The sequence below is a fragment of the Macaca thibetana genome, chromosome 3 (assembly GCF_024542745.1).
Source record: "Macaca thibetana thibetana isolate TM-01 chromosome 3, ASM2454274v1, whole genome shotgun sequence".
NCBI lineage: Eukaryota > Metazoa > Chordata > Mammalia > Primates > Cercopithecidae > Macaca > Macaca thibetana.
In genome coordinates, this window is record NC_065580.1 from 134556001 (window position 1) to 134573308 (window position 17308).

The 17308-nt window shown below is 39.5% G+C and overlaps 2 pseudogenes across 1 annotated transcript; one reads left to right on the top strand and one right to left on the bottom strand.

Moving 5' to 3' along the window:
- Nucleotides 1–2044: 2044 nt before the first annotated feature.
- LOC126950984 (60S ribosomal protein L7-like) lies at nt 2045–2841 on the top strand (annotated as a pseudogene). The gene has a single exon (XR_007724309.1). The product of XR_007724309.1 is annotated as a 60S ribosomal protein L7-like (transcript).
- Nucleotides 2842–5206: 2365 nt separating this feature from the next.
- Nucleotides 5207–17070, bottom strand: LOC126950922 (60S ribosomal protein L21-like; annotated as a pseudogene).
- Nucleotides 17071–17308: the final 238 nt, after the last annotated feature.

Genomic DNA, 17308 nt, shown 5'->3' on the forward strand with positions numbered 1-17308 from the left:
TACAGATGGAATCATACAATATGTGGTCTCTTGTGACTAACTTTGTTCGCTTAGTGTAATGTTTTCAAGGTGAATCCATCTTGTAATATTCATTGGTATTTAATTTTTATTTCCAAATAATATTTTATTGTATGACTGTGTCACATTTTATTTATCCATTCGTCAGTTGATAGACATTTGGATTGTTTCCATTTTTTATCTGCTATGAATAATGTAACAGTGAACATTCATGTATAAGTTTTAGTGTAGATATATTTCTACTTTTTTTTTTTTTTTGAGATGGAGTCTTACTCTGTCATCCAGGCTAGAGTTCAGTATCGCAATCTTGGCTCACTGCAACCTCCGCCTCCTGGGTTCAAGTGGTTCTCCTGCCTCGGCCGTCTGAGTAGCTGGGATTACAGGCGTGTGCCATCATGCCCAGCTAATTTTTGTATTTTTAGTACAGACGGGGTTTCACCATGTCGGCCAGGCTGGTCTCGAACTCCTTACCTCAGATGATCTGCTCACCTTGGCCTCTGAAAATGCTAGGATAACAGGCGTGAGCCAACGCGCCCGACCTAGTGTAGATAGATTTCATGTTTTCATTTACCTTGGGTATATGTCTAGGAGTGGAATCACTGGGTCGTATGGTAACTATCCATAGCCATTTAAGGAACTGCTAGTCTTTCCATGGCAGCTGCATCATTTACATTTCACCAGCAGCATGCGAGGTTTCCAATTTCACGACATCTTCACTGACACATGTTGAAATCTACTATTTGATTTATAGCCACCCTAGTGGATGGGGAGTAGTATATCATTATGGCTTTTATTTGTGTTTCCCTGGTAGTGAATGATGTTGAGAATCTTTTCATGTGCTTTTTGACCATTTTATATCTTCTTTGGAGAAATGTCTGTCTATCAAGTTCTTTGCCCATTTTTAATTAAGCTATCTGTCTTTTTGTTATAAGGTGGTAGGAGTTCCTTATATATTCTAAATGCAAATTTCTCATCAGATATATGATTTGCAAATATGTAGGTTGTCTTTTCACTTTCTTGAATCTGTACATTGAAGCATGTAATTTTAATTTTGATAATCTCCCAACTTGGGCCAGGCACAGTGGCTCATGCCTGTAATCCCAGCACTTTGGGAGGCTGAGGTGGGCAGAACATGTGAGATCAGGAGTTCAAGACTAGCCTGGCCAACATAGTGAAACCCTGTCTTTACTAAAAATACAAAAATTAGCAGAGCATGGTGTTGTGTGCCTGTAGTCCCAGCTCCTCGGGAGGCTGGAGCAGGAGAATCACTTGAACCCAGCAGGCAGCGGTTGCAGTGAGCTGAGACTGTTCCACTGCAATCCAGCTTGGGGTACAGAGTGAGACTGCATCTCAAAAAATATAAAAATAAAAATAAAAAATCATCTACTTGGTTATGTTGCACGTTGTATAATTATTTTTCTACATTAGTAAATTCATTTTGTATAATAATTTTGTTGAGGAAGAGGATTTTTTTTTTTTTAGTCTAAGGTCCTGAGAGACATTGATCTGCACTTTTCCTTTTTTGTACTTTCTTTGTCTGGCTTTGGTCAGGGTAACAGTGGTCTCCTAGAATGAATTAGGAGGGATTCCCTACTCTCCCATTTTTTGAAAAAGTTTGTGAAGACTTGGTATTAATTTTTCTCTAAACATTTGGTAGAATTCCAAGTGAAGCCATATAGTTCTGGACTTCTTTGTAGGAAGTTGTTTGATAACTAAGTTCTCTTCCTCTGTTATAAGACTATTCAGATTTTTAATTTCCTCTTGAGTCAGTTTTGGTAGTTTGTGTCTTTTTATAACTTTTTCTATCTCACCTTGGTTATCTAATTTGTTGGCATACACTTGTTTATGGTATTTCCTTATAATCATTTTTATTTCTGTAAGGTCAGTAATAATGTCCCCTCTTTCATTCCTGATTTTAGTAGTTTGCGTCTTCTCTCATTTTTCTTGGTCAGTCTATCTGAAGGTCTTTCAATTTTGTTGATCTTTTAAAGAAATAACTTCTGGGGCTCTTTTTCCTGCTGGAACCATGGAGGGTGCAGAAGAGAAGAAGAAGAAGGTTCCTTCTGTGCCAGAAACCCTTAAGAAAAAGTGAAGGAATTTCGCAGAGCTGAAGATCAAGTGCCTGAGAAAGAAGTTTGCCCAAAAGATGCTTTGAAAGGCAAGGAGGAAGCTTATCTATGAAAAAGCGAAGCACTATCACAAGGAATATAGGCAGATGTACAGAACTGAAATTCGAATGGCGAGGATGGCAAGAAAAGCTGGCAACTTCTATGTACCTGCTGAACCCAAATTGGCGTTTGTCATCAGGATCAGAGGTATCAATGGCATGAGCCCAAAGGTCCGAAAGGTATTGCAGCTTCTTCGCCTTCGTCAAATCTTCAATGGAACCTTTGTGAAGCTCAACAAGGCTTCGATTAACATGCTGAGGATTGTAGAGCCATATATTGCATGGGGGTACCCCAATCTGAAGTTAGTAAATGAGCTAATCTACAAGCGTGCTTATGGCAAAATCAGTAAGAAGTGAATGGCTTTGACAGATAAGGTTTTGATTGCTCGATCTCTTGGTAAATATGGCATCATCTGCATGGAGGATCTGATTCATGAGATGTGTACTGTTGGAAAACGCTTCAAAGAGGCAAATAACTTCCTGTGGCCCTTCAAATTACCTTCTCCACGAGGTGGAATGAAGAAAAAGACCACCTATTTTGTAGAAGGTGGAGATGCTGGCAACAGGGAGGACCAGATCTACAGGCTTGTTAGAAGAATGAACTAAGGTGTCTACCATGATTATTTTTCGAGTCGCATCAGCTTAATAAACAGTACCTGCTCTCAAAATGAAAAAAAAAGAAAGAAAGAAAGAAATAACTTCTGGGTTTTTTTTTTCTCTATTTTCTATTCTTCATTTTAAAAAATTTTATTCTAATTCTTATTATTTTCTTCTTTCTGCTTGCTATGAACCCAAAGCAAGTGTACATAGTGTATTCTTTTCCTGTCCAGTGCCTTAAGTTGAAAATTTAAATTATTGACTTGAGATCTCTCTTCTATTTTAATGTAGTCATTTATAGCTATAAATTTTCCTCTAATTAAGCAGTGCTTTGGCTTCATCCAATAAATGTTGATACTTGTGTTTTCATTTTCATTCATCTTAAAGTATTCTCTAATTTCCCTTGTGATTTCTTCTTCGACCCATTGATTATTTAGGAGAGTGCTGCTTAATTTCCATGTTATTTGTTAATTTCCCAAATTTATTTCTGTTATTAATTTCTAATTCAATTGTAATTAGAGAAGACACCTTGTACAATTTCAATCCTCTTAAATTTATTGAAGCTTGATTTATGGTGTAGCATAAGGTTTATCCTCAAGAACGTTCCATGTGCACTTGAGAAAAATGTGTAATCTGCTGTTGTTGGCTGAGTATTGTTTATCTGTCTGCCAGATCTGGTTTATTTACAGTGTCGTTCAAATCTTCTATTTCCTTGTTGATCTTCTGCTTAGTTGTTCTCTCCATTACTGAAAATGAAAATATTGATGTCTTTAAATATCATTGTTGCATTCTCTGTCTTTCTCTTCAATTCTGTCATTTTTTTTTTTTTTTTTGCTTGATATATTTTGGGGCTTTGTTGTTAAATGCATATGTGTTTATAATATTTATATCTTCCTAATGGATTGATCATTTTTTAATTACAAAATGTCCCTTTTTTTCTCTAGTAACATTTGTGAAAAGTCTATGTTGTCTAATATTAGAAATCTACTCCAGCTTTTTTGTGGTTGCTGTTTGCGTGATATACATTTTCCCATTCTTTTACTTTCAAACTATGTGTATCTTTGGATTTAAATTATTTCATCTATAAGGAACATATAGTTGAATGTTGTTTGTTTACCCAGTCTGACAATAGCTGACTTTAGTTTGGATTGGTTAATTAAGTCATGTTTAATGTTACTGTTTTTTTGGAGACAGGGTCTCATTCTGTCACCCAGGATGGAATTCAGTGGTGCAATCATGGCTCACTGCTGCCTCGTCTTCCCAGGCTCAAGCAATTCTCCCATGTCAGCCTCTCAAGTGTCTAGGACTACAGGGTATGTGCCATCATGTCTGGCTAATTTTTAATTTTATTTTTGTCAAGACAGGGATTTGCCATGTTGCCCAGGCTGGTGTCAAACTCCTGGACTCAAGTGATCCTCCCATCTCAGCCTCCAAAAGTGCTGAGATTATAGGCATGGGCCACCACACCCAGCCTAATGTTATTATTGGCATAGTTGGACTTATGTCTGCCACTATAGTTTTTGCTTGCTATATGTCTCAGATTTCTTTTTTGTTCTTCTGTTCCTTCTTTACTCCTTTTATTTGCATTACGTGAATATTTTCAGTATAACATTTAATTCCCTCAGTAATTTTTTTATTATTTTTTGAATTATTTTCTTAGTGGTTGCTCTAGGTCTAATAGTATACATGTTAAATTATCAGAATCAAATTCAGATTTATACTAACAATGTTATTGATATACAGAAATGTTACTCCTCTGTAACTCTATTCTCTCTTCTCTTTTTATTATTGTTGTTTTATGTACATGATGCATTGCTATCGTTATTGCTTTATATAGTGTTATTTCTTCTAATGATGTGGAGACAAGGAGCAAAACCATGTACAACCATGTGCAGCATAACATTTCAATGATGGACTACATATACGAAGGTGGATTCATAAGGTTATCAGAAAAATTCTTATCACCTGGGACATGATAGCCATTGGAATATCATAGGACAGTACATTACTCATGTATTTGTTGGCGGTGCTGATATAAACAAACCTACTGCACTGCCAGTCACATAAAAATCTAGGATATCCCCTTTTCTACAATACATGATACTTGATATTGATAATAAACATCTATATTCCTGGTTTAGGTATTTACTATTCTATACTTCTAATGATTATTTTAGAGTATTTATTTAATATTTCTACTCATTGAAAAGTATTTACTGTTATATAATATGCCAAGTTGCAGTAGCCCCAGCCTCATACATCTCCTGTTTATCACGTCTCTTGATTGCATCGTTTTCTCTTGTGCATAATTTAATCTTATGCTGTTTTGTTCATAATGGCCCCAAGTATACAAAATCCACTGCTAATGTTGCCAGTAAGAAGCCACATCAAATGATTGACCTGGAAATTAAAAGTGATTAAGGACTACGAAGGTGGAAAATCAGTAATGATGATTGCTTGCCAGTCAGCCACGTCCCATTCCACCATAGCTACCGTCTTGAAGAACAAGAACAAAATGATGGAAGCTGTTAAAGGATTTGCTTCATTAAAGGCAATAAGACTCTTAATAAGGATCTCTATAAGACATGGAGCAACTTCTAACAACTTAAATTGAAGACCAGACACAAGTGTATTCCTCTCAGCATTATGACAATCACAGCCGAAGCAAAAATTTGTGATGTTGGAAGAAAAGGCTGGACTTGACTATCATGGTGAATTTACTGCTCACTCTGAGTGGTTTAAATGGTTCATTTTAAAAGAATCATTATCCATTACATAATGTGAAAATGAGTGGCGAGTCTGAGAGTGCTGATGTGAAGGCAGCTGAAGAATTTTTAGAAACTGTAGATAAGCTGATTGTGGAGGAAAATTACTTGCAAAGCGAATCTTCAATATGGATAAAACCTTTCTGTTCTGGAAATAGATGCCTGAAAGGACTTTCATCCATAAGGAGGCCAAGTCAATGTGAGGTTTCCAGGCTTTTTAGGACAAGATAACAGTCTTGTTGGGGCAATGTTGCAGGCTACAAATGGAAACATTTTGTAATCTGGTACAGTAAGACCCCCCCAAGCATATTGACATTCAAGCCTTTCAGTAAGCACACACTGCCTGTCTACTACAGGAGCAATAAGAAGTTATGGATGACCCAGTGAAATGGGTGGTTTGGAGGATAATATACTTTTCAAGATTTTGCTTGTTGTTGATAATGTTCTTGCACATTCTCCTTTTATTGGTGATCTTCATCCCAATATCAAAGTAGTATTTCCCCTTCCAAATACCATCTATTTGACCCAACCAATGGATCAAACAATTATACCAACATTTAAGACCTATTACCTGAGGAGGACTTTTGCTGAGGCTATCATTGCAAATGATAAAGACACTGAGGAGATACCGACGCATTTCTGGAAAGCTTACAACATTTATGACTGCATCAAGAACCTGCTCTTGGGGTGATGTCACCAAGGAGTGTTTTAATGTCACCTAGAAGAAGGCACTCAAGAGCTTTGTCCATGACTTCAAAGGATTTGCCAAGGATGAGGAGGTTGCAATAATACAAGGCTGTGGTTGCCTTGAGTTGGCAAACAACTCTGTGGATGAGGATGGCATTGAGGAACTCCTAGGGCTGGTTCCTGAGGAATTGACTAAGAAGGAGTTGTTGGAACTGGAATAGAAACATGTAGACAAAGAAGAGGCAAGAGAAAAGGAAACAGAGAGAAAAAAAGAAGAAGAAAACAAGAAAATTCACAATGAAGGATTTAGCAGAAGGTTTTGAAGACCTTAACAAGCTCCTTAAAAAGTTTGAGAACATGGACGCCAACATTGAAAGGTTTCCATTAATACAGAGGAATGTTCACAGTGCATTATCTGCCAACAAGTAAATCGATAATGAAAAAACAGAAACCAAGCCAACCACATTGTACATATTTCTGTATTTCTGGAAAGAGTGACACCTTCTCAAGAAGAGCCTTAGGCAGGTCCTTCAGGAGGGATTCCAGACGAAGGCACTGTTATCCTAGGAGATGACAGTTCCATGTCTGTTATTGCCCCAAAATCATTACAGAGGGACAAGATTTCAAGATGTAAGACAGTGATACTGATGATTTTATGCTTTGTAGTCCTAGGTTAGTATGTGTGTTTGTGTCATTTTAAAGAAAAATATTTAAAAATTTAAAAATAATTTTAAAAATAAAAATAGAAAAAAGATTACAGAATAAGACGGTAGGGAAAGAAAATATTTTTGTACAGCTATACAAACATGTTTGTGTTTTAAGACAAGTGTTATTACAAGAGTCAAAAAGTTAGAAAAAATCTATAAAATTTATAAACTAAAAAAGTCACAGGAAGCTAAGGTTAATTTATAGTTGAAGAAAACAGTTTTTACAAATTTTGGGTAGCCTACGATGTGTACAGTGATAGTAAAGTCTAAAATAGTGGGCAGTAATGTCCTAGGCCTTCACGTTTGAGTATCGTTCATTCAATGTGTGGTGGGGTTTCACGTCCTTTGCTCCTGGGGGGGGGGTTACCATCTGGGTGGGTTTTGTTTGTGGGTGGTGGGTGGGGTGGGGGGGTGGTTGCTCTCATCTGACCAAAATTAGCTTGGGGGGGTGGGGGAAAATAAAATCCAAGGTGTGGGGGGGGGGTTGTGGTTGGGGGTAACTTGGTGCAAGCCTCCCCATGGTCCTGTCGTGTCCAAACCATCCTGTTGCCTGGGGGTCCCAGTGCCCTAGTGGGTGTTTTGATTACAGGCCATGCATCCACTGTACCTGGTCCGAATGTTGTTGTTGTTGGGGGGGGTGTAAACCATGGTGTTGTTACCAAGGGGGGTGGGGGGTGGGGGGGGGGTGGGTGGCACTGTTCCACCAGGTGTGAAAACCTGTGAGTTGTGGGGTGGGGGGTGGGGGTGTCCTGTGGGGATGTATGGTGGGTGGTGGGGGTTTAGGGTTGCTTTCTGGAGTGTTGTGTGTTTAATGTTTCCCCTGTCCTGCCCTGGTGGATTTGTGGGGTTTGTGGGGGTAGGGTGGGGTCATAAAAATGGGGTTGTGGGTTTCACTCAGCCAGAGCAACTTCTAGTCCTACAAGCTCCACTTATGATGAGTTCTCTATATGGCTGTACAACATTTTATCTTTTATACTATATTTTTACTGTATCTTTTCCAGGCATGGCTATGTTTAGATACACAAATGCATATCATTGTGTTACAATTGTCTACAGTATTCAGTACAGGAATATGCTGTACAGGTTTGTAGTCTAGGAGCAATAAACTATACTATCTAGTCTAAGTATGTAGTAGGCTGTACAATCTAGGTTTGTGTAAGTGCGTCCCATCATGTTCACACAATGATGGAACCATCTAATAAGGCATTTCTCAGAACACATCCCCATTGTTTAGTGCTGCATGACTATATATTTTTGTATAGTTGGTTACTTTAACCTACATATTTATATTTTTGGTTCACTTCCTTTGCTCCTGTAGATTTGAGTTACCATCTAGTGTTATTTTCTTACTTGAATATTGCTTTGCTCTCATCTGACCAAACTAAGCTTCATAAGCGAAGGAGAAATAAAATCCAAGTTGGAGTGCAGTGGCATGATCATAACTTACTGCAGCCTCCCACTCCTGGGCTCAAACCATCCTCTTGCCTCGGCGTCCCAAAGCCCTGGGATTACAGCCATGCATCACTGTACCTGGTCCGAATATTGTATTTTAATTAAACATTTCTTTTACCCAAGATGCATTTGGGTTAGCTTTGAAAGCACTGTTCCACCAAATGGAAAAACCTTCTTTGAATTTTGTCTTTTCCTCTAATTTATTGTATGTCTGGGCACTAGTTGCTTTCTCAGTGACGTGGGCATAATATTTCCCCCTTCCTGCCCTAAAAGGATTTTAAGTGCTTAAAGTGAGATCATAAATATACTTTTAAAATATTTTAAAAGATCATGCAAGGTATTATTTTTGCTATTATTAATTAGTGATATGGTTTGGCTGTGTCCCCGCCTAAATCTCGTCTTGAATTGTAGCTCCCATAAAACCCTATCTGTTGTGTGGGAGGGACCCAGCGGGAGGTAATTATCATGGGGGTGGATTTTCCTGTGCTGTTCTCATGATAGTGAAGCAGTCTCACGAGATCTGATGGTTTTATAAAGGGCCATGCCCCTGTACAACCTCTCTTACATGCTGCCATGTAAGACTTGCCTTTGCTCCTTCTTCACCTTCTGCCATGATTGTGAGGCCTCCCCAGCCGTGTAGAACTGTGAGTTCATTAAATCTCTTTTTCTTTATAAATTACCTAGTCTTGGGTATTTCTTCATAGCAATATGAAAACAAACTCTAATACAATTAGGAAGGATTGCTTTTGCGTATAAATGTAAAGCAACAGATTTTGGAGAAAATCTCTTTCAGGGAAGATCACGACTTCCATCCACATTTTCAACCCATGCCCATGCCTATTCAGGCCACAACAAGCTATTCATCCAGGTAGTAGAGTTTCCTGCAGCTGAAATTTATCTTGTGTAAGAGGAGGTGGAAAAAACATATGTCTTAAAGTTAGTAATTTGAGACCAGATCCTTATCCTACTAGGTATTTGCTTCATCTCTGAGCATCTTAGTATCACCTTCAGCTAAATGGGCATCTTCTTTCATGGTGTCATGAGAGGGGTTAAGTGAGCAAGTGCTTAGCATGGTCCTGAAACACAGTCCCTGCTTAGTGTTAGTCACAGCTCTCCTTTTGAGCACTAACCATGGTCCTTCCTGTAGCCCTTCCTCATGAGATGATGCCTTCATTTCATTTTCAGGTTCTCCATGGTTTCTGGCATTTTGTAAATAAGAAGTGTTTAGTAAAAACATCCAGGCCGGACACGGTGGCTCACACCTATAATCCCAGCACTTTGGGAGGCAGAGGTGGGTGGATCACCTGAGGTCAGGAGTTTGAGACCAGCCTGGCCAATATGGCAAAACCCCGTCTCTACTAAAACACACACACACACACACACACACACACACACAGAGATTAGCCAGGCATGGTGGTGAGCATCTGTAATCCCAGCTACTTGGGAGGCTGAGGCAGGAGAATCGCTTGAACCCAGGAGGTGGAGGCTGCAGTGAGCCAAGATCGTGCCTTTGCACTCCAGCCTGGGCAACAAGAGTGAAACTGTCTCAAAACAAACAAATAACAAACCTTCGAATCTGCAAGATGGTTTGAACCTGATGGCACTTTTCTGACATCTGCACTGTGTTTACCAGATGAAGCGGCAGAGCACAGGGCTCTAAGGAGGTGGTATCCTGGAATGAAGAGGGAAAAGTAGGTAGAATGAAGAGTCAAATGGGGCCCCATCTGCAAGGGAGTCCCTTGATCATTGGAGATGGCCTGGACATATTGGGCACTTGGAAGTAAGTTAGGGGTGAACAGGAAAATAATGGGACCCTAAGGAAGCAAGACAAAGCTACAGAGACTTATTTCCTTTCTTTCTTTTTTTTTTTGAAACGGAGTCTTGCTCAGTCACCCAGGCTCCAGAGCAGTGGCGTGATCTCGGCTCACTGCAAGCTCCGCCTCCCAGGTTCACGCCATTCTCCTGCCTCAGCCTCCCGAGTAGCTGGGATTGCAGGTGCCCACCACCACACCTGGCTAATTTTTTTTTTTTTTTTGTATTTTTAGTAGAGACAGGGTTTCACCATGTTAGCCAGGATGGTCTCTATCTCCTGACTTCGTGATCCACCCGCCTCGGCCTCCCAAAGTGCTGGGATTGCAGGCGTGAGCCACCGTGCCTGGCCTATTTCCTTTTTTTATGGAAAAACTGAGTTTTCTGATTGTCCCAGAACTAAAAATGAGCAGAGATCTGCACCGGTGCTGCCCCATCCTCTCTGCCATCAGACTGATGTTCTGCTATTTTCTTCTGCGGAAGTCATACCTTTAAAAAAATTATCTCCTAAATACAGTACATTAAAGTAATGTCTTAAGTAATTTATTTTTCTCATTTTTATTCATCTTAGGCATATCCAGCTGCCAAGGAGACCTTCTGGTCTTCATAAGATAAAAAGTAAATGACTTTCTCTGAAAATGCTTCCGTTCTTTTCTTCCTTCCTACAGCACCTACTCTCTCTCTCTTCTTTTTGAGCTTGTCTCTTACTAATTGATTCCATCAAGGCGTTAGTTACAAATATACTGTGCAAGTGATAAGACATTCAACTCTGCTCTACCCTACTTGTCTGCCACTGGTTGTCTTCTGCGTCTACCGTGTCTTCAGTCAGCTTTATTCCTGCACCCAGGAGGCTTGTGCGGTTTGCATTGGCCGGGGACGGCTTGCTGCTGGTTTCTCAATGAAGATGGCGTGTTCTACATGAATTAAACAATTATTGACATTGTCGTTGAAACGGCGATGTTATGTTGTGCCTCTGAGAAGAAGAATAGAGTGTATAGATCTGGAGAAGAGCAGTATGTCTCCTTTTACATACATCTTTATGTTGGAAGACAGATCTTCCATCAACACAAGTTGCAATTTAACCTGCAGCTCTTCAAATGAAGCTTTGCAAAGCCATGAGGCCTTCTGAATAAAAATGAGGCTGGAATTGCTTTGTTTCCCTTAGATAGTGTTTGTCCACTAAGAAGAAGAAACAAATCATTTCCAGAAAATGCTTCTGTTTGGTCATTGATTTCACTAGCCTCTGTCAAGCAGAGACAAAAATTTGTATAAGCAGCCTCACTGCTCTCTCATTCGTCTCTGAGTTATTTATGACCAAGGTGTGGAGAACAGTGCATGGTGGGGCCTAGAATTAAGATTACTTATGATCCTGAGACGAGTTCTAGTCTCTAGTGCCTTTTTGTATGGCTTTCATCACCATGTAATTCTTATGATTGATAGTAATACTAGCGATAGATGTTACAGAGGGATTAAATAATTCACATGGTTAAGTTCACATGGTTAAGAAAAGGAAGAACTGAAAGTCCAGCAAAGATCTGCCTAATTTCAAAGTCCATATTCTTTTATTATACTCTATTTTTTTTTATTGTTGTTTTTGAGACAAAGCCTCGCTCTGTTGCCCAGGCTGGAATGTGGTGGTGCGATCTTGGCTCACTGCAACCTCCACCTTCCAGGTTCAAGTGACTCTCCTGCCTTAGCCTCCTGACTAGCTGAGATTACAGGCACCTGCCACCATGCCCAGGTAATTTTCATATTATTGGTAGAGATGGGGTCTCATCATGTTGGCCAGGCTTGTCTTGAACTCCTGGCCTCAAGTGATCCTCCCGCCTCAGCCTCCTAAAGTGTTGGAATTACAGACGTGAGACACCATGCCTAGCCCCAGTTTCTGTAACTTTTATTATGGTTGTTGAAGGGCCTAGAGCCCCCCTACCCTTAAATCTTCGTACACTTAGCTGGGACAGTAGTGTTCAGAGCTGTGGCTGGCAGTTCCATCTCCAAGGAGCTCCTTGGGTCTTCAGTGGCATCTGGGACACACTGTTCAGGGTCCTGCTGAGAATGAACTCTGACAGTGAAATGGGAAAAGTTCCCTTCTAGCCTCACAGGATGTGTGACGGGGGAATGGCTTGCTTCTTTGGAGCTCTGCAGCTCAAACCCCTAGGGGAGCATGCAGATGGACAGGCCGTGGGGAGCATGGGCTTCAACCCCATGGCAGTGTCTAGGGTTGAGTGTTTACAGCTCCTGAAGCCCCAGTGGGTACGTGTTACAGTGTGTTCTTTTAGCTTAGCCATCCACAGGTGGCTTGGCTTATCAGCTCAGTTAGACCCTCTGCCTTATTACAACAACAGTGGGTTTCTGTGTCCCGGGGTTCTTGCCCTAGTGTACCAGAAAAATCGGATCACAGATGGGCTTTGAAGGATGAATGCAAGGTTTTATTGAATGGTGGAAGTAGCTCTTAGCATATGGATGGGGAGCTAGAAGGGGGATGGAGTGGGAAAGTGGTCTTTCCCTGGAGTCGGGTTTCCCAGCAGCTGGGCTCTCTTCTGACTGCCCTTGGCTGAATTTCCCTCAGCATCCACGTGGTTCCACTGTCGATGGCCTGTTGGCATCTGTGTGTTCTTCTACTGGTGTGTTCCTCTCCATGTCCAGCTGCTTGTGTGTGTCCCTGCTAGGGACTCAAGGGACATTTTTGGTTTTTGTTTTTTGAAACAGAGTTTCACTCTGTTGTCCAGGCTGGAGTGCAGTGGTATGATCTTGGCTCACTGCAACCTCCACTTCCTGGGTTCAAGTGATTCTCCTGACTCAGCCTCCTGAGTAGCTGGGATTGCAGGCTCATGCCACCACACCCAGCTGATTTTTGTATTTTTAGTAGAGACGGGGTTTCACCATGTTGGCCAGCCTGTTCTCGAACTCCTGACCTCAGGCGATCCACCCGCTCAGCCTCCCAAAGTGCTAGGGATTACAGGTATAAGCCACCATGCTTGGCCCTGGTCTGATATTTGTCATTATAGTTTTGCCTTTTCTAGCCTTTTATAGAAATTGAATCATACAGTATATGATAATTTCCATTTTGACTTTGTCTCATTTAGCATGTTTATGACATAAATTTCTATTATTGTGTGGATCAATTTTTTTCTTTTTTATTGCTCAGTAGTGCTACATTGTATTAAAATAATTTATCTATTAACATGTCAATGGACATTTAGATTGTTTCAAATATCTGGCTATCATCAATAAAGCTGCTACGAACATTTGTAACAAGTTTTTGTGTGACCATGCATTTTTATTTATTTAGGTCTTTAATTTCCCAGTGGGATTACTTGGTCATGGCAAGTTGTTTTTTTATTTTTGTTTTTTTTGAGATGGAGTCTCACTCTGTCGCCCAGGCATTGTCGCCATTGCAGTGGTGCCATTGCAGTGGTGCAATCTCGGCTCACTGCAACCTCTGCCTTCTGGGTTCAAGCAATTCTCCTGCCTCAGCCTCCCGAGTAGCTGGGATTACAGGCGACTGCCACCACGCTCGGCTAATTTTTGTGTTTTTATTAGAGACAGGGTTTCACTTTGTTGGCCAGGCTGGTCTCAAACTCCTGACCTCAAGTGATCTGCCTGCCTCGGCCTCCCAAAGTGTTGGGATCACAGGCGTGCGACACTGCGCCCGGCCGGTCATGGCAACTTTATGTTGAACTTTACAAGAAACTGCTTCACTGTTTTTCAAAGTGGCTGTAGCACTTCACATTCTCAATAGAAATGTGTGATTGATTATTCCAGTTGCTCCACATTCTCACCAACATTTAGTGTAGTCAATATTTTCAGTCTTAGCCCTTCCAGGAAATGTGTGTGGAATAGAAGTGTGTAGCAGAATATCATATTAGTTTTAATTTACATTTCCCTCATGAGTGATGATAGTTGACATTTTCTCATGGGCTTATTAGTCATTCATATGTCCTCTTTTGTGAAGTGTTTGCTCAAATCATTTGAATACATTTGAATATTTTTTCTTGGGGTTTTATTATCTTGTAAAAGTTATTTTACTATTTTGAATACAAGGTCTTTGTCAGATGTGTGTGTGTGTGTGTTTATATAAATAAAATAATTATTTACTACTTATATTCTTATATGTAAAAATAGACATATATATTATTTATATATCTATACACACACACACATATATATTTTTTCCCAGGGTGAGGCTTGCCTTTTTGTGTTTTTACGTGTGTCTTTTAAAGAGCAATAGTTTTCATTTCTAATGGTACCTCTTTAACCAACCTTCGCTAACCCTGTGCCATAAAGATGTTCTTCTATGTTTGTCTCCTAGAAATTATATAGTTTTACATTTAATGTTGAGGTCTATGACCCAAATTTAATTCATTTATTTATGTGATGTTTGGTAGTTATTGATGTTCATCTTTTCCACACTGATACTCAATTTTTTTCAGCAACATTTGTTGAAAAGGCTATTCACTATTGAATTATCTTTTTGACAAATTATCTTTGTCAAAAATCAATTGACCATATATGTCTAGTTTATTTCTTAACTCTAATTTGTTCCATTAATCTTGATGTCGACCTTTTGCTAGTTCTAGTGTCGTGATTACAGTAAATTTTTAAATATTAAAATGAGAAAATGCAAGTCAAATTCTTTTTGTTACTCTAAGCCCTTTGGCTTTCCATATAAATTTTAGAATCAGCTTGTAAATTTCTTCAAAAGATTTCACTGTTATTTTTACAGAGAATTTTGAATTTACAGACTAATTTGGGAAGAATTTCCATACTGATATTTAAATTAACACATTAACATCCGTATATTTCTCCATTTATTTAGGTAATTACCTCCATTTCTTTATTCTTTTTTTTTTTTTTTTTTTTTTTTTTTTTGAGATGGAGTCTCGCTGTGTCTCCCAGGCTGGAGTGCAGTGGCGCGATCTCGGCTCACTGCAAGCTCCACCTCCCAGGTTCATGCCATTCTCCTGCATCAGCCTCCCGAGTAACTGGGACTACAGGTGCCCACGGACCACGCCTGGCTAATTTTTTGTAGAGACAGGGTTTCACCTTGTTAGCCAGGATGACCTCCATTTCTTTAGATGATTTAGGTATTTAATTTTCCTCAGTAATATTTTTTAAAGTTTTCAGTGTAAAACTCTTCTACTCTTTCTATTAAATTTATTCGTAGCTAATTTACTTATTTTTTAGTTCTAATTATAAATTGATTTCAATTTCACTTTCTAATTGTTCATTAATAGTTTATAGAAACACAACTAATTTTTTATACTAAACTTTTATCCTAGGACCATTATAAATTCACTTATTAGTTTTAGTGACTTTTAAAAAATTGCTTAGGATTCTATAAGTCATATAATTATGAATACAAATATAATTTTTTCTTTCTAAATTGAATACTAAAGTTTTTTCTTAAGCGTGACACTGATTAACACCTCTAGTACAATATTGAATGGAAACGATGAGACCAAGTACAGTGGCTCATGCCTGTAGGCCCAGTACTTTAGGCGACCAAGGCAGGAAGATTGTTTGAGGCCAAGAGTTCAAGGCCAGCCTGGGCAACATAGCAAGACCCTGTCTCTACAAAAACTAAAAATAATTTAAAAAAAAAAGAATTGATGATAATAATATACATTTTTACCTTGCTCTTGCTTTTAGGCCAGAAATATCCAGTAATTAATCACTGACTATGATACTAGCTAGGAGTTTATCATAAATGCTCTATATCAGGTCGAGGAAATTTCCTTCTATTTCTGGTTTTCTTTTTTTTTATTATTTTTGTAAATTATTTCATTTCTTCCATGATGATTTAGAGGGACTGTCTTCAAACCGGTACAACTATTTCATAAATAACATCTGGCCGTTTTCTAAGCAATTGAGTAATTTGTTGCACAATAAGGTCCCTCACATCTTTCAATAAGAAATACATTACATCTGGATAGTAAAGACATTACATAATGAATTAGGACTCTATTAAAATTTGGTTTAAATTTTTCTTTGGGGGAGAGGACAGAGGACACCACACTTCTACTCAATGAATAGAAACATTTTTACAGCCCGTAAGTCTTTTTTTTTTTTCCACTGAATATGCCATGAATTCATAGGCAATAGGTTCCAGCAGTTCAAGCTTCTTCCCATGGTTCACACAAAGTGTGCTTCTCTGGGTGAAGCAGGGTGGTGCTTCAGTTGAACCCAGGTACGTTTCTCTTTGGCTTCTTTCTTTTTTCTTTTTGAGAGGAAGTCTCGCTCTGTAGCCCAGGCTGGAGTGCAATGGCACCATCTCAGTTCAACGGCAACCTCCGCCTCCCGGGTTCAAGTGATTCTCCTGCCTCAGCCTCCCGAGTAAATGGGATTACAGGCACACACCACCATGCATGGCTAATTTTTTTGTATTTTTAGTAGGAACCGGCTTTCTCCATGTTGGTCAGGCTGATTTCGAACTCCCAACCTGAAGTGATCCGCCCGCCTCGGCCTCCCAAAGTACTGGGATTACAGGTGTGAGCAACTGAGCTCGGCTGGCTTTTTTCTTTTTTCTGATCATTTTCCTTCACGCCTTTCAGGAAGCTATCTTGGCTCTTAGAGTGCTCAAGATGCTCAATACACACATTAATTCTCTTGGCAAAAATCTTGCCCTTAACTTGTTTGTTTACAAGAACGCCAGCAGCGTGCTGGGGAACACTGTAGATTCTTCCAGTTTCGCCATGATAACACTTGTGGGGCTTCGTTTTTGAACAGTACCCGTTCCCTCGATGTCTACAATATCACCTTTCTTACAGATTCGCAAATACGTGGCCAAAGGAGCGACTCCACGTTTTCTAAAAAGCCTAGAGAACTTATATCGGGTGGTTCTCCACTTTCCCTTTGCTTTCGTCATTTTGGTGAATTACTGGAAGATAGTGGTACTGGCCAAAAGGCTATTTCTAGTTTTCTGGGAGTTTTTATGTTTTCAAATGCTTTCTGTGCATCAATTAAAATGTCCTCTTCTTTCTTTATTCTTTCTTTATTCTATTGATTCTGTGAATTGCATTGATTCATTTTTATATATTATACCAACCTTCATTCCTGATAGACACACTTCTTGGTCAACGTTTATCATCCTTTTATGTATTGCT